We start from the raw sequence: 23,904 nt of genomic DNA on the forward strand, positions 1-23,904 counted from the left end.
TCCATCCTGCATGGAGAAGTGATCAACAAATCATTGACAATCATTCTTCATTTGCTGACAATGGTGTGTGTGTCTCCTGCACCCTGGGGCTGTCGGAAAGGACCGGCACGCACAAACAACCTCAGGTCCATCTGCTCCGTCAGACTAATGTTGGCAAAAACAGGTAGAGGGCGGCCTGGTTGGCGGCCCAACGTGACAGCAGGGGGCGGAGCAAAAGAAAACACAGATTTGGAGATTAACAAGCTTTTATGAGTTTGGCTCAGCAGGCGATCACAGGAGTTGTATACACCTGCTGTCCATAAAGTCATGGACTGCCACATTACTACAGTTTACAGCAGCTAAAGCCAAACTTTTACATTGCCATACTGAAACTGGTCATCCCTTTAATTTTTCAAGTCATTTTTCAACTAGTCAGATAATAAATCGATATTTGGGGATTATAACTGCTGGAGCTCTATGCTTTATTGGGGCTCACATCAATATCTAGAGTACAGTTATTTTTACTTAGTAAATATTATATATATTATATATATAGTTATTATTTGTGTGTAATAAAAAACAAAGCAATTAATTTTAAAATCCTTTTTTAAAGAAATATGTTGACCTTTAATGAAAAAATTAAATAAAATAAATCTAAAATATGGCAACCTTAAACTGTAAACAATTTATGTTCAATTATAAAAAATATAATAAAAAAAATATAATACCAGTTATTCTTTAAAAATTTACTTTATTCTGTTTTTTCACAAATACATATTTTTATTTTTTTTATAAATTCAAGACTGCGGCCAGCAATGCAGAACAACATGTATTATTCTGTTACAGTAATTTTTTCACAAATAAATAAATAGTTAAAAAAAGGAATTAAAAAATTAAAAACCCAACCAACAGCACATAGCATTTTAAAATTATTATTTATTGTGTATAAATTATTTTAAAAAATCCAACCTATTGAAATAAAATGTGAAAAAGATTTTTTTTAAATCGTAAAAATAAAAATAACCTTGATATACATAATATAGCCTACTTCATACAAAATATTATAATAAATTATACTCTAAATATCAAAACTTTATTTTATTCTGTAGTCCTATTATATTACTTTTTTCACAAGTAAAGAATTTGTTAAACACATAAAAAAGAAAGTAAACACTGCAAACAACATTGCAGAACAGCAATTTTTTTTACAAAAATAACTACACTGGACATTAAACACTAAAATTAGCTAAAATATGAATTATATGATTGATGCAAATAGAATATGAACTATGAATTAAAAACAAAACAAAAAATGTGATACAGTAAATCTGCAAACATTTTATACTTTTATTATACTTGTGCAAATATTTTTTAGATGCCAACCTAGTTTTATAGGCCTTATAGCAGCAAAAGTAAACGATATAACCAACAGTGCATTAAGTAATCTAGTAAGCTGTGAATATGACATTCCAGCCAATGCAGTGTAAATCACTTGCCTTTAATTATTAGACAAGACAGTTAAGAAGACAGGATACAAACGAAGATGGAGAGGTAGAATAAAATATACCAAAACAAGAAAAAATGCAACAGTCTTTATATGTGCACAGGCCCGAGAGATGAGCGTGAGTGTTGTAGTGTAGTGTGCACTTGGCTGATGAGGGAATGAAATGATGTGTGCTGGCCTGTGATTGGATGCTGATTCAGCGATGTCAGTCATCGTCCGTGTGCCGCTCCTCCGCAGTAGGATGGGAACAGAATTTGTAAAGCCCAGTCATTTACTGTACATTTGGGGACAAATTGATTTCCTGTGAAGTCAGTGTCTGGGTGTTGGAGCCTCTTATCGCTGTGGCAGGTGGATGGACGTGTTGTCCTGGGAATGAGTTCTGGAAATGAATTATGGGGGGGGGGGTTACTCTTATCTCAGCTTCACCGGGACGGCTATCAGGTGAATGTGTGCCAGTGCTTTGAGCTTTGACACCGCTCTGTGTTAAATCACAAACACTTATCACAGATGTCCATGCAGAAGAACAGAGATGCTAATGCTATTGCTAAAGGACTGCTAAGATTCACTGCATAGTGATTAGCTGTCTGTCTGTTTGTGTGTCTGTCTGTCTTTTCATCCATCCATCAATCTGTCTGTCTACCTGTCCTTCTATCCATCTGTCTGTCTTTCTATCCATCTGTCTGTCTATCTTCTGTCTGTCTACCTTTCTATCCATCTGTCTGTCTATCCATCTGTCTGTTTATCTTCTGTCTGTCTACTAGGGGTGTAACAATTCACTCATTAACTTTGATGTATCGATTACAAACCCCGACCATACAATGCATCGATCTTTAAACATGGATTTTTTAATCATGAATTAAAATAATGTCATCTTAATGGGAACAAAAACAGCTGGTAAGGGACTACAATGAGCTTCTTCCCGAGACCGCTACGTCACAAACCCAGATAAACCCCGCCCCCGGAAACACACAAAAAAGGGGACAAGGCCATGTTCTGCTGCTTTAGGAGGAGAGGAAGAGAAAACTAGGGGTGCACATAAAAATCTGTGCATTCATGAATCATGATTCTGTCTTCTTATGGATTCACAAGTTTCAAAACCAATCTTCTAAAGCATTGGTTCTCAATCCTGTCCCTATCGTTTAAAAAAAGAAAATGCACATGTTAGACTGCATACCATTAACACAATTAAGCCTCAAAAAACCCCACTCAACCACCCCTTTAAACTATCATCTAACAATGCACAAAGTGTTTTTTTTCTATAACCTACAGTTCTCTAACCGTAAAGTGTTCCTGTGGCTCATTTGGTAGAGCATTGTGTTAGCAGCGCAAGGTTGTGGGTTCGATTCCCAGGGAGCACTGTTAGGTAAAAAATGTTAGCCTGAATGCACTGTAAGTCGCTTTGGATAAAAGCGTCTGCTAAATGTAAAATGTAGTAAAGGCTGCTGTATAATTTGCCCCATGACTAAGCATTTAAAGAATTTAGGGGAAGGGCATTTCGATAATCATGTGAATGCATTTAAAGAATGCAGAATCGAATCCTTAATCAAACCGAATTGAATTGTTCTGAATTAAAACTTACTTGAATTAAAAACTTTCTTGAATTAAAAACTTTCTTGAATCGAATCGAAAACCTGTGAATTGAATCCAATCCAATTAAATCGCTGTCTACCTAAAGATTCACAACCCTGCTGTCTACTCATCTATCCAATTATCAGTCTATCCGTCTGTCCATCAATTCTACCTATCTGTCTACCTAATTGTCCATCTGTCTGTCTGGTCCCCTGTCTAACTGTCTGTCTCTCTGTCTTCTGTTTAACTGTCTGTCTATCCATATGTCTGTCTATCCATCTATCTGTAACTGTCTGTCTATAACTGTATAACGCTTTTAGTTTAGCAACATGCTAATGTATAATTGCATCAGAGTCAGCTGAGTTTGCGTGTGTGTGATTAACATGTAAAAGTCATGTGACCTCGGAGCACTCTATTGGCCAGCTGAAGCGAGTGTTAGATAAGACAGTTAGGCAATATGTGCAGCGCTGCGGGACCCCCGGGAGCAGGATTGAGAACATTTGTGCTACATGACTTCCTTGATCCTATTCTCAAGGCATTTTCAGACATCAAGATCTGATCTCACACATTGATTAAAGCTTTGTTGGGTTTTCATTGTGTGTTGTGAAGATTCCCTACCTGGAGAAATATACCAGATCTCCTCATTCCCACATGATCCCCCAAACTGTGTGGACTGCATCACAGCCAGGGTTAGAGGGGTTGACAACATCTATCCTCGGCTACGTCACCCCTCAGGCCATCTAGAGAATCTGATCTAGTCGGGGGGAAATCTTCATCACTGCATCTCACTCCCTCCCTCTTGCGTTTCTCTGTTCCTTCCTCTCCCCCCACTCTCTCGTTCTGTGTTTGAAGACAGCTTTGAGAGCAAGTTTGACCTCCCCACACCAGAGAGAGAACAGAGGCGCAGTCAGATCTGAGGAGCAACAGTCTGAAATGTTGTGACACCTCTGCTCATTAGCTTCTGCAACGCTCCCCGAGATCTTGCACTAGCCGTCAGCAGTGGCTTGGACAGTGCCTGACTTCGGCTCGCTGAGATGCTGCCCCCAGCCAAAACCCCAACACTTTAAACTCCACCAGACCATCACAATAAATCATCCAGCTCCTTTCCTCCAAACCTCAATTTGATTTGGAAGTACACTTGGAAGAATTGTCTAAAACCGTTAATAGGACTGAAAATACTTTGACCTGTTTAGACATGATCTATCTATCTATCTATCTATCTATCTATCTATCTATCTATCTATATTTCTATCGATCTATCTATCGATCTATCTATCAATCCATCCATCCATATATACTGTGAACTTTATTTCGAGGCTTGTATTTTAGGTGTTATGTTAATAGGATGCAGTTTTTGCGCCGAAATGTTCAACTGTTTCATGACTTTGCACCTAGATGTTTCAGAGCACATTTGACTACAGTCTGGTGCTTTTAACCTTAATCAACTTTTATAACAACAGTAAACCTTACTTGTCTTCTCTGCCCTACAAAGCAAAAGGCAGTAACTACGCAGAGTGCAGAACTGAGAAAAATGACTTAAAAGTGATCCTGTCATCCAGTCTAAGTAGTTACTGTACAAACGACTACCATTTTTCTCCAAAACGACACACATTTCAGATAAGATGTTTTGTCAAATAACAAAGGATGCCTTGAATGTCATGAAAATGACAATAACTAATTTTTGACCAAAAATGCAGTTACTGCCTTTTTGCTTTGTAGGGCAGTATGGACATCTATGTTTGTCTCAAAACTATCAATAACTGAATGGCTTCTATTTGTTGAAGCACACCCATGTGGTTTGAGATACTGAATGTATCAATCTTTTGGCGTGGCAGTCGCTGTCAGCGGTCTGGGATCCTTTAAATGAAGAAATGTCCGAGTGCTATTGATGCATGTGAATGCCGGTCGTCATTTATACCTCTCGGCTCCCATTGTGTTGACATTATTGCATTGCAATCCTTCCCTTCAATCCGTCTTATTCATTTATTAAAACCCCTTAACTGTCACTCACGTTTTTGAAGATAGACTTGAATGTGCATGATACAAACCTAAATTTGTATAATTCATGACTGAAAACATTTTGTAACATGATTTTGATGTGCCATTTACATGGTAATGCAATGTCTGATTTTAAAATGGGTTTAAAGGATGAATTTTGAGATTTTATGTTTTCAAGTGATATATAACTTCTGATGATTTCTAAAATGTGATAGAGAAAAAGGCAACGAGGAAGTCTTATTTTTAAACAAAGGTCAAAACTCCTTTTGTAATGTAGATTTCTGAGGGTGCACTCTTGTCATAAATTAATCTATTACTTTTCCTACATAATTTTTAACAAAAAATATTGGTAAAATATATATTTGGGAGTCTTAGACCTTTCCAACGATATATAGTTTGTCAAGATTAGATTCGATTTGATTGTAATATAGTATAGTCAACGTAGGCGTCCCGTATTCGGGACGGGGTGACAGTTAACAGGTTCAATAACAATTATTTATTTATATATCCTTCAATCAAATACGGTAACAATTGTCCAAAATATTTAATCACTTTTCACTTTTATGATTACTTAATTTAGATGTATTTATTCATTTTTTTCGCAAACACAATCCCGAACCTGACGCAAACCCAAAGTTATGATGAAACGAAATGAAACTCTGCTGAAAACCTGACAATCTGCAGGAGCCATCACGTCGGCGTTATTAGGAAAGTGACGACTCTGTTTCATCAGTGTTCAGGAAGGAGTGTTTTGTTCCTGCAAGCGTGTTATTGCAGACCGCCGCCTCAGTAATAGCAACTTGAGGAAAAGATTACCAGGGCTTGGCAGTGCTGCGTCCTTTTACGCTTATATATTATTGTTTCATTTTTGTTTGCTCATCAACTGCTCCCATTTTGCTGATTATCCCACTCCTGGGCGCGCTCCATAAAGCTCCCCGCGCTGAAAAAGCCATTCTCGCACAGCCAAAGCAATTACCATGAAGACAATCAACAGAAACAGGACAAACGCCTCTCTGAAAGAGTGTAATTTATCATTCAAATGTTAAACAGTAATAAAATAATGTCTCGGAGAGCTTGGAATTTCATGCACTCGTATGGAATCTCACTGCCGACGACTGCAGCGATTGTAATCCTTTGAGGAAATGTCAGGGTTGTCTTGTCATTGTCATACATCTTCAGGGCTCTCCTAAATTCCTCATCTTCAAGGGAATTACAGAAAACGGCAGAGAAGTTATCTATCTATCAATCTATCTATCTATCTATCGTTCTGTGGTTCTATTCTATTCTATCTAATACATATACAGTACAGACCAAAAGTTTGGACACACCTTCTCATTCAAAGAGTTTTCTTTATTTTCATGACTATGAAAATTGTAGATTCACTCTGAAGGCATCAAAACTATGAATTAACACATGTGGAATTATATATGGACTTATATACATAACAAAAAAGTGTGAAACAACTGAAAATATGTCATATTGTAGGTTCTTCAAAGTAGCCACCTTTTGCTTTGATTACTGCTTTGCACACTCTTGGCGTTCTCTTGATGAGCTTCAAGAGGTAGTCACCTGAAATGGTCTACCAACAGTCTTGAAGGAGTTCCCCGAGAGATGCTTAGCACTTGTTGGCCCTTTTGCCTTCAGTCTGTGGTTCAGCTCACCCCTAAACCATCTCGATTGGGTTCAGGTCCGGTGACTGTGGAGGCCAGGTCATCTGACGCAGCAACCCATCACTCTCCTTCTTGGTCAAATAGCCCTTGATGCCTTCAGTGTGATTCTACAATTTTCATAGTCATGAAAATAAAGAAAACTCTTTGAATGAGAAGGTGTGTCCAAACCTTTGGTCTGTACTGTACATAATGTCTAATCTATGGTGAGCTTAATTTATATAGAGGCCACATTAAGTGCTGATGAAACCGTTTTAGGTGGTTAGTTATATAACGTGTTTCAAACAGAAAAGTGTGAAATGAATTCTAGAAACATTTGTAGAACATGCTGATACATTGAAATACTGTTTTCAAGCCATTTTAGAGTCGTCTCCTCCCATTCTGTACTTTCTGAGTTGGCTTAAAGCAGCCGAGCCAACAGTTCAATGACTGTATACCCAGACAAGATGGAAGAAATTCACTTTAACATCTTCGAGCGAAGGCTTGGAGGTGCAGACAACCCGAGCACAGGAGGGTGCTGCGTCCCGGACAGCTGACGCATTGCAAATCGGCCACTGTCAGATCCGTTCACATCTTCAATCAGTGTTATTTGAAGCCAGAAGCGCGGCGTGATGAAATGTCATCCGAGGGAAGTTGTGGAAGAGAGTCCTTGCTCTGTGGTATTGATCTTTCTCTCCTCTGAGCGTTATTAGATTCAGATCCCATGAAAAAGCACTGGGTGGATTATTTGGGCGTGAAATAGTTGATTGCATTTGAGTCCTCATTTATAAAGGAAGGGAGGACCGTTTACATTTTATTTGGCACGTCATTTACAAATGCCCCAGCAGCCGCTGGAATTGAACACATAAATCTGGTCAACACCCAACTAAGCATCTTCCCTGCGGCTCTGGGAAGCTGCAGAAAACGCTCAAAAGCCAATGTCAAAATGGACAGGGTTGACTGACTAAGGCTGCCCTCAGCTGTATTGTACAGTGTTTTCAGCACAAAATACTGGCCCTGTTTGTCTCTTGTGGCCTCTCTTCCTGTCCAGCCAGCTCTCAGGACACTTGTTTTACTAAGGCTGCTGCCAAAATACTATTGGTCTCCAGAGGAAAGGAGGGATGCCCAGTCGGTAAGTGTGTCTGGAGGAGCCAGTCGAGCATGAAGCATGTAGTGTGCGCATCTCAGTGTGTTTACTCAGTTTACTGTAACATCTGTAGTTCATTTCGGACGCGGGTAATTTACTTCGAACCAGGGTTATCAATTTGCACGCCGATTGTGAGCATTTTAGGTGAGCAATTATTGCATTGATATAATTAGCAAATGAGTGGGATGTGAATTCTGATTCCTTGATTCTGGTTGTTTAAAAGTTCCAATAATGATTCTTTTAGTAGTTTAAATTTAAACGAAGATTGCAAAAGTACTAATAATTCCTTTTGATTTAAATCATTAATTTTTTAAGATTCATTTTTGGAATCACCAAAAATGTTTTCATTTGCTGATTTTAAGTGTGTTTGGTTCACTCAAAAGAACTGTTCATGTGAATCATTCATTCAAGAGGTGGGCTACACTGGTTGCGCTGTGTTTTTGATTCACTCAAACTGGTTCATAAGAGTCATTTGTTTGGGAATCGAGTCACATTGGTGGTGCTGTTTATGTTTGATTAACTAAAAAGGAACACTCATAAGGATAATTCATTCAGGAATCAGACTACACTGGTTGTGCTGTGATTTTGATGTCACTCCAGCTGGTTCATTGTGTGGGAACTGAATTACACTGGTCAAGCTGTTTTATTGGATTCACTAAAAAGAACCGCTCATAAGAGTCAGTCATTCAGGAATCAAGACAGGTGTGCTGTGTACTTAAATGTACAATTAAATTACACTGGTTGTGCTGTTATTCTTGATTCACTGAAATGAACTGGCTCATAAGGTTTATTATTCAAGAATAAGACAGGTCGTATGCTGAATGCTTTGTTTTTTGAACTGGCTCATAAGGTTTATTAATTCAAGAATAAGACAGGTCGTATGCTGAATGCTTTTGATTCACTTAGAAACTGGCTTGTAAGAGTCATTTGTTTAGGAAATCAGTTGCACTATTCTAGCTGTTTATTTTTAGTTCACTGACAAGAACCGCTCGAATCGAGAATTAAAATACATCGGTTGCACTGTATTGTTTTGATTCACTTAAATAATTGGCTTATAAAATAGTTGACTCCTGCAGTCTACTGTGAAGGTGTACATTGTTTGGGTGTATTAATGAGAGAAGTGATTTTTGGGATTGGGCGTCTAGACATGCCAACGCTTTCCCTGCTTGAAGTCCGCTGACGCTTTGAATCTATGACAGTTCTGTTTGATACAGTGAAGCTCAGCTTTCATCCCAGCATGTTTCCTCTGCATCTAAAACCTCATTAATCCAGCCATGGGTGTTTTATACTCCAGGCAAAGTGGAGATGATCCAGCCGCCCTCTGCCTTCGCCCTCTCTGGAGCCTAGGAGATACACTCTGATGGTTTGTAGGCTAGAAGCTCTCGTTTGCCAGCTGTGTCTTAATTGATTTTGCCCTCAAGCTCGGGATGAGGAGAAGAAATGGTTGCAGGCAGGTGGACTATTGGATAAAGAGTATGTGTGTCCATGCATGCACCCCACTGACCCAGGTCTAATTTATGTGTGGAAGGATAAGAGTCTGAGAGGCTTTTACAATGGAAATAGTTTTAGAGCTAAAAAGCCTTAACAGTTCTTCTGCTTAATGCTAGAGGGTCTTAAAAACTTATATATTATTTATTTAAAACTGGCTCAAAAATGTAATCTTTGTATTTCTTCAAGGTTTTCTACATTTTAGGAACCACAGTACATTTTAATATTACGTTTCTAATAGTAAAGTTGATTTATTTAAGCATTTTTAATAGGTTTTATATATTATACAACAAAATATAATAATATATAAATGTTTTATTCTCAGATGTTATATATTAATATTATATTGATTCTTATTTATATTTTTATTTAAAATGTGTGCTTAAATATTGAATTTAATATTTTGTTTCTATAACAACAAACTTTACAGCTTTATTTACTTGTTTTTTTTCTATATTTTCTATATTTTAAATATTTAATTATATTTATATAAAAACTGTAATAAATATGTAAAATTGCATTCATTAATGCCATATTATATCGCAAAACTAAGTTCTTCTCCATTTATGTATTTATTTATTTTTTGTTTTAGTTATTATGAAGTATTTACTTAATATTTTTATATTTTATATATCACATAATAATAATATTTCTATTGTTGTGTTTATGTATTTATTTAAAACATATGCTTAGATACCAAAAGCTTTACAACTTTATTATTTTTTCTTTTGTTTGTTTAAGTATCTTTAGTATATTTTATATATTTAATGATATTTATACAAAAATACTGTAATAAATATATATACTGTATAAATTATATATTATAACTCAAAACGGCATTTCATGTCCATTTATGTATTTATTTTTGTTTTAGTCAATTATTATTTTGTTTAGTTATTTAGATATTATTCTTTATTTGTTCTAATGTATATAATATGTTGTTTTTAAATGTTTGTAAATGTATATGTTAGTATTTATTGCATAATAAATAAATAGTTGAATAAAATTTAAATGTTTTTCTATGTTTTAGTTACCACAAAGAGAGCAGTAAATATGTTATTTTTACCTTGGGCTACAGAAATTGCATTTATGTTGGTAAACATAGCATCGGGAATCAGGATTAAGATCGTAGTCACAGGAAAAATCACAACAAACATAAATAGTGTAGTTATTTATGTTGCACTTTAGATCAGAAATATATAACGCAAAACTAGTGTTTTTATGATCTACAAGATACAGTACATGACATTTGGCTTAGGGCCACCAGAAACTATTTCAGTTGCACAAGATGAACCTCAACAGATCGGAGACCAGAGACTTCTAATAAAAAGCTGATGCCCAAGTCATTATGTATTTTGCACGCTGCTTTTTCACACTTAACTTTTATTGCACATTTACGTGCAAAATGACATTACGCAATGTCAAGTTTACCATCACAGCTGTCATGCTGAAATATCTGAACATATGCCAGTGATGTTCATACAAATGTGCTTTTTTTTATATAGCGTCTAATACAAATCATTGTTCGTTAAAATAAAAAACAACATACCAAAACATTTGATCATGACAGAAATCATGAGAGAAATAATAGAGAGAGAGAGAGAAAGGTTCAACTGTAGCTGTATGGTCAGTTCTTGAAATAACCTCTTGAAGAAAGGTTCAGCAAATACGTTTTCAACACAAGCGGTTGACTAATTCCTCCCTGTGAACACAGAGATTGGGTATTCACTGCTGGTCTGAATTCTTTTTTGCACAAACGTGTTTGTAAAAAGGGTCCAACTCATTATTATAGTGATTTCAGTCCTAGTATTGTGGTTCATTTCAGAAACGCCAGCAAGACATTGGAAATATAAAAAAAAATTGGAAATATAGCAATGTTAGGACAAATGTTAGTTTGAAAATCGAAAAATAATGAGAACAAAATCGCAACTTTCTGGCGTGCCATTTTATAGCACCTGCGGTACTTTCTCAGCTCTAATGAAAAGGTAAAATGAAGCTAAACCGTTGTTTCTGAATTTGATGATCTCTCTGTCTCTGTTTGTTCTCACAGATATTGATGATTGTCAGTCCAATCCATGTCAGAATGGAGGCACCTGCATTGATGAGGTCAACTCTTTCGTATGCCTGTGTCTGCCCAGCTATGGTGGAGCAACCTGTGAGAAAGGTAACAAAATAACACAGATTTGCTCCTACATGCAAATTATGAAATATATGGAATAACATATATTATGGAGGTGGGACAAGTTCCTGATCTGGAATAAGCTGCATTTTTTAATCTATCTTATTTTAGCTGTTGAGTTTGTTTCAGTTGTTTTTGTCTGCATTTGTCATTTTTGTCATTTTAATTTTAATTCAGTTTTAGTTTTAGTCTTTTTAAGTTTTTGTAGTTGGTTATGCAAATTTCCCCCTTATTTTGATATATATCATGATATAAGGGGATGAATGGATGAATGGATGAATGAATGAATGAATGAATGAATGAATGAATGGATGGATGGATAATGGGATGGATGAATGAATGTAGGGATGAATGAAGGAATGATGGGATGGATGAATGGAAGATTGAAGATATGATTGGATAATTGAAAGAAGGGATGGATGGATGAATGAATGGAGAAAGGGATGGCTGGATGAAGCGATGAATTAATGAATGAAAGAATGAAGAGATGGATGGATGGATGAATGAATGGAGAAAGGGATGGCTGGATGAAGCAATGTATGGATGAATGAATGAAAGAATGAAGGAATGGATGGATGGATGAATGAATGGAGAAAGGGATGTCTGGATGAAGCGATGTATGGATAAATGAATAAAAGAATGAAGGGATGGATGGATAAATGGATGGATAGATGGATGGATGGATGGATGAATGAAAGGAGGAAGAGATTGAAAAATGAATGGATGAATGAATGAAGGGGTGAAAGGATGAATGAATGGATGGATGGATGATGAATGAAAGGATAAAGGGATGAATAAAGGAATGATGGGATGGAGGGATGGATAAATGAAGAGATGGTTTGATGAAAGAAGGGATGGGTGGATGAATGAAGGGATGAAGTGATAAAGGGATGGACGGATGCATGGATGATAGGATGGATGGATTTGAAAATATGATATGTAGTTACATGTATATATTTATATAATTTATAACATGGATAAATATATTTAAAGGTGCCATATGCAAAAATTGAGGTAAAAATATCCATAACATGACCTACACGCATCAAAAGAATGAGAAGAAATAAGGGCGATGATGTCATTAAAAAAATGTCAAGTTATAGTGCTGCAGAGATATCAACCTTAATTAGCATTAGCATTACTAGCCCCGGCCCGACAGGTGTCGTAATACCAGTTTCGGCCATGGGAGGCGGTATGCGGGCAACATAATCACCAGCCAACCTACAATACACTAATAACTCGCACGGCTTGTGGGCGTGTACTTGAACCTGATGTCAATCATGTGGAAAGTACAGCCCACTAGTTCATTTCAGTTAAGGGAAGAGAGCGTCACCCGCTACAGGGAAACAACCGCGCTCGGAAACACAAATCAAGAGTAAACATCGGCACTGCTTTTAATCACTGGAGACAACTGATGGACCTGAAAGAAATGAGGTTCGACTCCGATCTTGCAACATTTCTTTTGGATTGGTAAGCTAGATGCTGTTAGTATTTCGCTAGAAGTTTGTTTTATATGTTTGTGTATTTGTTTTCGGGAAGTTATAACATATAAATGTATCGAAGGCTGTTCGATAAACATGCTAATGTTAGCGTTGGCTAACTGTAGCTGCGTTTGATATTTAGCTAGCTATAACTTAACGTTACCCATTTTATTATATAGGGCTGTGCATGTCTTTACTCATGTACATCTCATCAGTAAAGACGCTCCTGTAATTAGAAGTATATCTCCAGCACGTGTGTTCAGATCAGGGCTGCCAGGTTTTCACAACAAATCCTGCCCAGTTGCTTCTCAAAACTAGCCCAATCCCACTTCCAGAAGGTTCCCCGATAAAATATTGCTTCCCGGGGTTAAAATATACGTTTTTTAGCAGGGTTGCCTTGGTATAATTCGCATTTTAGGGGCTAAAGATCACGTTATTTGTATTGGGGTCGCTGCGACCCGCAGACATGAAAAACAACCACCACAGACTTGGCAACACTGGTTAGCATTTACTACACAGAGCCATAATTCACTGACAATCTACACAAAATCTATGTTAAAATCGCAGGTGATTCTTTGTCGATTTTTGAAAGCGATTTTGTGTTAGTTGTCGGTAGACTACGGCTCTGTGTAGTAACTGCCGCTCCACCTGAACCAGTGTTGCCAAGTCTGTGGTTGTTTTTCATGTCCGCGGTTTGAAGCAATCACAATACCAATAACGTGATATTTAGCCCCTAAAATGCTAATTTTACCAGGGAAACCCTTCCCAAAAATGTATATTTTAACCCCGGGAAGCAATTTTTATCGGGGAATCTCCCGGAAACGCGATTGGACTAGTTTTGGACTAGTTTTAAGAAGCAACTGGGCAGGATTTGTTGTGAAAACCTGGCAGCCCTGATCTGAACGCACAGGCTGAAGATATACTTTTAATTACAGGAGCGTCTTTACTGATGAGAGGTGCATGAAAATCGCATTCGATTTTTTGCACAGCCCTATTATTATATCATAACTAACCTGCTCTGTCTAGTCTGTTGGTCTCCGTGTCCTCTTTGCTTCGTGGTTTTTCTGTGCGTGAAAAAATTGATGTGTGGCGTGAAAGCGTGTGAAAAGAGTCAATTGCGTGTGAATGCTTGAGAGTTGGCACATTAGTTTCCAAGCAGAACAAAGGACAGGTTGATTATTGCTGTTTAGCGTTTGTATTAATCTATGATGTGTCCCTGTTTGCCTACAGGGACATAAAAAAATAAATTAAAAGTGATACGTGGACCAAGGTGTCTGAGATTGTTCATTTTAAGTAAAGGATCCTAATATTTCGTCCACAACAATATTTAATGAGGTTATAACTCCTTGTGGTTAGTCTGCACGAGATCAACAAGCTTGTTTGCTTTGCGGCCGCTTTAAATACAAAATAAGCATTCGATCTACGTCAGAGCGTCTGAGCGCTCACAAATCTCTCTGCAGCGTCGTGAGCAGAGCGGCAAGAGCGATTTTTGACGCTCTCGACGCCGGCGGTGTGAACGCACAGTTAGGCTTCGGCTATGGCTGTAGTGTTGTTGTGAAAGTAGGGGCGGAGCATAGAGACTATGCCGTTTCTCGTTTGTTACTCTAGAGTAGACCAATTCACTTTATTGAGGCATACTGCCCCCATCTGTTATGGAATGTGGAGTATGACTTGATTTTTTTTGCCAAACATTACAGATGGCACCTTTAATATATAAATGTAACATTTTTCTTAAATATCATGTGCGTGTATTTATATATACGTAATAAATATACACAGTACACACACATACATTCACTGGCCACTTTATTAGGTACACCTGTTCGGTTGCTTGGTAACACAAATTGCTAATCAGCCAATCACATGGCAGCCACTCAATGCTTTTACGCATCTTGATGTGGTGAAGACGACTTGCTGACGTTCAGACCGAGCATCAGAATGGGGACGAAAGGGGATTTAAGTGACTTTGAACGAGGAGTGGTTGTTGGTGTCAGACGGACTGGTCTGAGTATTTCAAAAACTGCTGATCTACTGGGACTTTCACACACAACCATCTCTAGGGTTTACAGGATATGGTCCGAAAAAGAGGAAATATCCAGTGAGCAGCAACTGTCTGATGGGTCTCAATTTCTGCTGCGACATTCAGATGGCAGGATCAGAATTTGGTGTAAAGAACACGAAAGCATCCTGCCTTGTCTCATTGGTTCAGGCTGGTGGTGGTGGTGTAATGGTGTGGGGGATAGTTTCTTGGAACACTTTAGGACCCTTAGTACCAACTGAGCATTGTTTAAACACCACGGCCTACCTGAGCATTGTTCCTGACCATGTCCATCCCTTTATGACTACAGTGTACCCAACTTCTGATGGCTACTTCCAACAGGATAATGCACCATGTCTCAAAATCATCTCAGACTGGTTTCTTGAACATGACAATGAGTTCACTTTACTCAGATGGTCTCCACATTCACCAGATCTCAACCCAATGGAGCAGCTTTGGGATGTGCTGGAATGGGAGATTCACATCATGAATGTCAGCCGACAAAATCTGCAGCAACTTTGTGATGCTATCATGTCAATATGGACCAAAATCTCTAAAGAATGTTTCCAACACCTTGTTGAATCTATGCCACAAAGATTTAAGGCAGTTCTGAAGGCAAAAGGGGGTCCAACCCGGTACTAGCTATGTATATATATATATATATTACATATTGATACTTCACTAGCTGAGTAAACCACAAATAAGTTCAGGTCCAGGCATTTACACTGATGGCAATATGTGCCGATAGCCCAGGTGAGTCCTGTCAAACTAAACAAGCTGCACCTGCACTGAGACGCAGCACATTTCATCCTGGTGTAACCCAAGTGGTGTCAGACCTCCCGCAGCATGATCGCTCTCTCCTGCCTGAATATGTTTGCTGTACCATCCTATGGCCTTACAACCAAGCGTTCAGCTGCAGGGCAATGAAGCATGGCCGATCAATCCCGTTCCTGTGAGTCTGAGAGTGAGACGGGAGTGAAGGTGGACTGTGCTAGGACTTGCGATCGGTCTGGTGGAGCGAAACGCACCTTCACACAAATCCTCTGCTCCGAATGCACCCCCCCAAAGACAGCGGAGGGGTTGGGGGAAAGCCCACCCATTATACATACTCTTTATGTCTTGTAAAGTGGGCCGGAGGAGTGGGAGCAGTGGACTGGAATGGGTCCGTGGCTGCCTTTCTGGTGGTGACAGGATGTACATTTTTGGGTGAAGTATTACATGAACATCCAGGACTACTGTGTGTCTGTACTCTTTGATTTCTATTTTATTTTGTACCAGTGCTTCATTAAATGCTTGATTCTGATTGGTCACAGTTTGTGGCAAAAGATTATAGAGCATAACAGTTGGGGTCCCGATGTAAAAATCAGAAGGACTTTCTTCCAGAAGAACAGATTTTTAAAATAATTTTCTAATAACAGCTCAAAAACTAATTTAGTAAATACTTTAATACGTTAGTGAATATACATTTGTTTAAATTTACAATCAACAATTTTAAATCAATTGTTTTGTTTTTACAGTTTTTAATTCAGTTATATAATTTGCAATTCTTTATGGAAAATAAATATATAAATATTTAATGCATTATTATTATTGTTGTTATTGTTATTTTTATTATTATATAACTATTATAAATTATTATATGTAACTTGTTTTTCCTTTTGGAAGGACAAATACTATCCTTTTTTTCAGAAGAACCGACTTTTAATGAAAACCTAATATATTATTTTATAATATAATAAATGAAAATGTGGAAGTGCTTAATTTATTTTATAAAAAATGAATAAATAAATAAATATTAATGTATAATATATATTATTGTATTTAATCAATTATACACAATACTTTATTTTAATATTGATTTTATTTCTATTATCAACAACTTTAAATGAGTAGTTTTATTACAATAGTCCGTTTTATCATTTGCAGTGCTTAATGGGAATTTTTTTTTTTTTTTTTTTTTTTTTTTTTAAGAGCTACTTGGAATATGAATTTGTGAAGATTTTATTGTTTAATTCCTATTGAAAATAAGTAGGGAGATGTGGTGGAGAATGTGTTTCTGATTTCTGTTCAATATGAATATGGTTATTATTTCTCACCTGGATTGGCATTTTTTTAAATGAGAGCACCAATTTGGATGTTTTTGTGCGTGAACGGTGGTTAATGTACACACACCCCTTCAATAACAATGATCACAGAGGCACTGAAGGCCGTGTCAGGTTCATTAGTTTGCTCGTCCAGTCTCTGGTGTAATTAGTGTTCATTTCGTTAATGAAAACTATGACGAAAAAATGTTCGTTAAAAAGCTTTTTCCCACGACTAAGACGAGACGAAGATGAGACGAGACAACAATAAGGTCAATGAACTATAACTATGACTATATTCAATATGCAGTTTTGTTGACAAAATAAGACCAGACTAAAATGTATTTAAAAAAATGTAAAACTTTAACATAAATCTGTTTGTTTGTTTGTTTTTTTCGTCAAAAAAGGAGCGAAATGTTATTGTGAGCTTTCATGAGTGCGGTTGCCAGATATTAAAAGTTCAAATCCCCATATCAGAGCATCGCTGTTGCTTATTTTATGCAATGTGAAAATGTGAAATGCACCAGCCATGCACACATCCTCGCTCCTCATTGCAGAAGTGCCGCCGCTGATGATCTGAATACACGGACAAACAAGCTGGAGTTTAGCATCTAAAAAGCATAATTTAGCCGGTCTGTGTTCTGTCAGGAGATTTTGACTGTATTATTTTGCAATTGTGGTTGCTGAATAAATGCATTTACTCGACTGCTGTTTTTTTTATAGAGAAATAGGCTATTGCAATTTGGAATTATAGTGGATTAATATTATTGGATAGTATTTTTTGTTTGTTTTAGCTGCTTTCATAATGTAGACCGAGAGAGTGCATATGACTTTATATAGTAAAACGCCTATACTAATTAAGTACACTAGATGAGGTAAAATACATCAGTTCACATTCTATTGATTTCAGCTTACTAGTAAAAAGTGCAATACCTGAAATGCAAAAGTACATTTCTCAAATGACAACAATACTTGCGATTATATTTTCGAGCAAAAACATATATATATATATATATATATATATATATATATATTTTTTTTTTTTTTTTTTCAGTTTAACCATTATACAGCATGATGAAAATGTGAAATGCACCAGTCCGAAGATTTGACTAAAACTCTACTAAAATGCTATTACATTTCATTGACTTAAAACAAAAGCAGGACAAGGTTGACTCTTTGACTAAAACTACACTAAAATGTTGAGACTTATATATTGACTAAACTAAATGGGATGAAGTTGACTAAATATGCTAAAAACCAACAAGGACATTTATCACTGGACTAAGACTAAGAGTAAAATTGAAAATAGCTGACAAAATGAACACTAGGTGTAAGTGATTCTGTCAAATCAGTGAAGACTGTCTGTTCTCATCACAACCACATCACCTGCCTCCACCAGAAAACTCCAGTTTCCATGGGGACCACTAGTGATGTCACTACACCTACTACACCGCCAAACCGGTCGGGTTCAGAGGCCAGCTGTTCGATACACGCCGTAATGTGTGTATCAACAGACCCGCTGAGCCAATTCATCTGTCATGCTAATTACAAGACTTACAGATGCTCAAATTTAGGTAAAAGCATTTCTAAACACATTAAAGCATTGCATTAAAGCAGCAATCCCTAATGTATTTTTGTGGAAAAAAGAATCCTCAATTGTCTTTAGCATTGCTTAATTTCCATGCACCGCTGGCTCTGGAGAAATGTAGCGTTTAGCACCTGTCATTTTGGTTCAAAAGCTTCCCTGCTGGTCGTTCCCTCTCCATCTACTCATGTCAGATCTTGGGGAGTACGTGTACTTGGCAGTTTCTGCTCAACTGGCTTTGTTAAAATCGAGAAACCGAACAAAAGAAATTCATAAACATGCATGGCGTGCCCCAAACGTCCTCTATTCTTGACGTGGAGCAAATCATTTGCGAATGGAATAAAAAGCTGATTAGTGTGTGTGACGTGCTTAATTAATCCCAGAGCTGCAGAATGCACTTCAATCGCGCTCTTGTGTCAGCTCTATATCGTTTCTTTTGAATCCCAATCCGTGACGCAAATATTTGTTGAGGACAGAAAGTGCCTCTGGATAAAGCGAGCGAGGATGAAGGGACATTAATGCCGTCCGTGGCTCGCTAGTCACATTTCAGGAAACCGCCTGCAAAAGCTCCCGAGATCCACGCACACAATCTCCGCATATATCTCTCCCTTCCTGCTCATAATTTAGGGAGTGCGAGCAATTCCCACCGTATCTGCCCGACTGTGAAGTATTTGTTAAGTCAAATGTGTGGAGAAGATTTATGAGCCGGAGTCACGCCCGATGCTTATTAACTTAGGCCCACCACAAAATCATTTTGTTGTCGTAGTCAGAGTCTGTCCTTGGTCTAGCGTGATGCCGCAAACACCTCAGCCAATGTTTTTGGGTGTTTTTCAAACAGGCTTACTATTATTAGGATATAATTATTTCAGTGTTCACAACACACTTCCACCCGGGGTTATTATTTGTGTGTTTGTTTCAGTGTGAAGGAGCAGTGACTTCACAGGCAACTTTTTAGTTTGTTTGTTTTTTAGAAAAATATCTTGATATATGAATGTACAATATAGATGTTCGTTTGTATATTGTTTTCTTTATATGTGACCTGTGCTGGCAAAATGAGTCGCAATGCCTCATTTTTGTTGTTGTTGTTTTAGTTTGTTTGTTAAATTGAATGAGTAAAAGCTTTTTTGGAAAATATTTTAATAAATTTTCTTTGCCTCAACTATACTATTTCAACTATTCTATTTCAACTGTGCTATTTCAACTATATATATATATATGTGTGTGTGTGTGTTTAGGATTAACTTTTTAGATTTTAAGTCAATTTTACTGCTACTGCTTTGTACAATTTACAGTTCACAGGCAATACTTTGAGTTTTACTCAATATAGCACTTCATTAAAACATGCAAACCAAGTGTATGTGTTACTCAGAAACATCTAAGTAAACAAAACAATAAATATCATGCAGACACTATATCAACAGTACATAATTAGTAATTATGAATACTTGGTACACAATACGAAGCATATATATGTCATTTTGAGTAGAGAATAAACTCCAGATGAGGCAAAATTGCACATTACTAAACCTAGCAACAAAAGCATTGATAAAACTGTGTAAATACAGCTGGGGTAAAAAAACAACAACAACCTGTTATTCATTCATGACCCAGTACATGATGTTTACACCAGTATCAGAAAAGTTGAGTAGGTTGAGATGCTTGAGTTGAGTACTAATATAGCATTTACTTTTTAATAGTGTTATTATTATCATTGCCTGAACTAACTTTATGCAGAATTTACATTAGTTTTTCTGTATTATTTAGAATCATTTGTATCAGTGTACTTCATTTAATACAGTTCTGTTTCCTCTGTAAGACGTTCTGTTAGACGGTGGTGAGTTCAGTCTGAAAACGATCAGGTTTCACAGTTTGAAACCCTCGTGTAGTCTCAATCCATTCTTTCGGGCTGGAATGCTGGATGGGTCAATATTTATAATAAATATTTGACAGGTTATTTTTGTACCTGGCCGTGTTGACTCTTATTGAGGACAGAAAACAAGTATTTTGTAAGAATACAGAAGAAGCAGGAGATTGCACCCAACATCGTACCTTTCAGTATGAGATTAGTCTAAAATAATGAATCAATACAGCATATTGTGAAATAGTTAAATGGTAGCCAGATATTTTTACTCCACAGATCTGTGGAAATTTCCCATCAAGCTCTGATTAATTTATTTTCCTAAGTTTGCCTACTGAAGAAAATGACTATTGGAGCTTGCATGTTTATAACAAGGTTAAAGAATGCATCAGTCCGAATTCTCTTTTATGTTGAGAGAAGTTTTATCAAGAGGAGATTGATTGACAACTGAAAAGAGTGGTGGCCATGTTACATGCCGTCTAGTCTGAGCTGGAAGCAGGCAGATCTGGAAAGTAATCAAGACAGACAGCGAGTTGTACCACTGAGGTCCTGCATCAACTAATATTGAGCACAGCCAAATTAATCACAGTCTTCTGGGTCTTTAGATAGTGTTTGCACTAATGAAGATTTCTTAATTATAACACCACATCAACAGGAGCGTGTGGTGAAGATTACTAAACACAGGTGGTTGAGCAAAGGTATAAATTGCTAGCTTGTCTTATTTTATCAAGGTTTTTTTCTTAATGTGACTCAGTAACTGCAATATACATATACAAACTTCCATATAAATATATATATAAATTAGTGTTGTCAAAATTAGCATGTTAATGTGGGCAATTCCTTATTTTTTTAAATATTTAACACGGGTGAAGCTAAGGTTGGCCACCCCACTCACAAACGCTGCTTAAATGTGGAAAACAGGAAGTTGAAGTTGAATATTCCATATATGGAAAACAGGAAGCTGAATATTCCAAATATGGAAAACAGGAAGTTGAAGTTGAATATTCCATATATAGAAAACAGGAAGTTGAAGTTGAATATTCCAAATATGGAAAACAGGAAGTTGAATATTCCATATATGGGAAACAGGAAGTTGAAGTTGAATATTCCATATATGGAAAACAGGAAGCTGAATATTCCAAATATGGAAAACAGGAAGTTGAAGTTGAATATTCCAAATATGGAAAACAGGAAGTTGAAGTTGAATATTCCAAATATGGAAAACAGGAAATTGAAGTTGAATATTCCATATATGGAAAACAGGAAGTTGAAGTTGAATATTCCATATATGGAAAACAGGAAGCTGAATATTCCAAATATGGAAAACAGGAAGTTGAATATTCCAAATATGGAAAACAGGAAGTTGAAGTTGAATATTCCATATATGGAAAACAGGAAGTTGAAGTTGAATATTCCATATATGGAAAACAGGAAGTTGAATATTCCATATATGGAAAACAGTAAGTTGAAGTTAAATATTCCATATATGGAAAACAGGAAGTTGAAAGTGGGGCAACTAAAGCATGTTATTGAGGTTTAAGGTTATATTTAACTTCATAAGCAGTTCTCAAAAGTTAGTTTGCTGTCTGAGAACAGTCTCAGTGCTGTCTTTGACCTGTAGCGCAGGTTTTGAGTCATTCCAAAAAGTCATTTACAGCACTTCTAGTAAGACTATTATTTTTTTAGATTAAATTATTAACACTATTGAAATTGTTCTGCATCGTTTTATGGCACAAGTCCACATTATTTCCACATTGGATTTATTAATTAACATTATCGAAGATGTTCTGGAGAGTTTTATGGCACAGATCCACATGCATACACTATATAATAATCTGTGGCAGATGCACTCGGGGGAGAATGAAGTATTCATCAAGCTACGATCTTCATGCATTAGAGAGCCACAGCGTGAGGATTTTTTGTTTTGTTTTAGGTTAATCAGGGCTGTGAGCCAGTGGAAATTGCTCCCTTCTGCTGGAGGAATATGAATAAATGCTGCGGAGTGCTGGTGTCAGTGAGGCAGCTGGAAAAAGAGGAAGATATTATAGGAAGGCTTGGCTGAATTTGGCATTTTTCCTAGTCTTGTTTCAGCAAAGCAATTGTTGAAGTTTGGCACTAAAAGTGCACAGAATTTCTAAAACTTTGTTTGCAAATACATTTTGTTCTGTGAACGCCTCCCTGCAGCAAAGAGCAGCTTGAATTTCCAGGCTGGGTGATGATGGTTGCTGGAGGTTTAGTCTGGATCACAGCAATGCTGTTCATTTAGGGTTCATGTGGGTCCAGAAAATATCTTAAATAGGCTTTTCAAACTGTAGAGCTGTAAAAAAGCAAAAGGTCATCCTATGTTAATTATGTTACGTTTTAGTATGGGTTGTGAACCATTCATTCTTGAATTGAATTTGAAAGATATTCATACTATATGAATTAGAAATTGTGAAAAGAGAAAGCAGTAGACTCCATTGAGCATTGCAATTTGATCAGTCCAAGAGACCGGAACCGCACTGCATACAAGCTTCTAGACCCATTCATGACTGTTGAAGGTGTATTGTAATACAGTGGGAACACGTCCAACTATGTGCGCTCCAGCAGAGCCTGCCCTCTTATCTCCAGTCGCAGGAAGAATAGAGATGCTGGAGGCATTACAAGTCACTGTTGGCATACCTTGGCACCCGGCCTGCAATGGGAATGGGTAGTTGTCACCTGTCCTCCACCTGAAAGCCTTTGCCCCAAAGCCTAGTGGGAGTTGCAGTGCTTTGAAGAAAGCAGCCTGGCGGTGTTCAAAGCAGATGATATTGCTCACCGCAGGCTTTGCTTTCATATCCCATGCTCATTAAACCGGTCCTTCTGCAAATATTTGCAAAAAGAGACCCATGGAAGAGCGGCCAAGTGGAGTCCTTCATTTCTTTCTTCTTTGAGGGGCTCAGCTGGTAAATCATGACCCAGAAATAGCTTTCAGGTCTGATAGGGTCAAGCAGGGAAAGCAAAGCTAAATGTAAATAATAAAATGCAACAATCATATATATATATAAGTAGGACAGGAAAACAAACAAAAGTTTGTCAACTTTCATAATGGATGAAAATGTTTGCAGTGCAAAACAAAAACAAAGCAGAACAACATAAAAAAGCAAAACAAAAAGCAGAGCAAAGGGAAAAAACTATATAAACAAAAAAGCAAACTGAAAACCAAAATAAAACAAAAAGCTAAACAAAACCAAACAAAAAACTGAGCAAAACAAATCAGAACAAAAGCAGAGCAAAGCAAAACAAAGCTTGGCGAAATATCAAAGCAAAACGAAAACAAAACAAAGCAAAATGAAAAACAAAAAATCTGTGCAAAGCAAAGCAACACAA

General features: G+C 37.0%; 1 pseudogene; it reads left to right on the plus strand.

Moving 5' to 3' along the window:
- LOC113040541 (neurocan core protein-like) overlaps positions 1 to 23,904 on the plus strand; it is a 75,996-nt pseudogene that overhangs the window by 34,537 nt on the left and 17,555 nt on the right.

The sequence above is a fragment of the Carassius auratus genome, chromosome 22 (genome assembly GCF_003368295.1).
Source record: "Carassius auratus strain Wakin chromosome 22, ASM336829v1, whole genome shotgun sequence".
Lineage (NCBI taxonomy): Eukaryota > Metazoa > Chordata > Actinopteri > Cypriniformes > Cyprinidae > Carassius > Carassius auratus.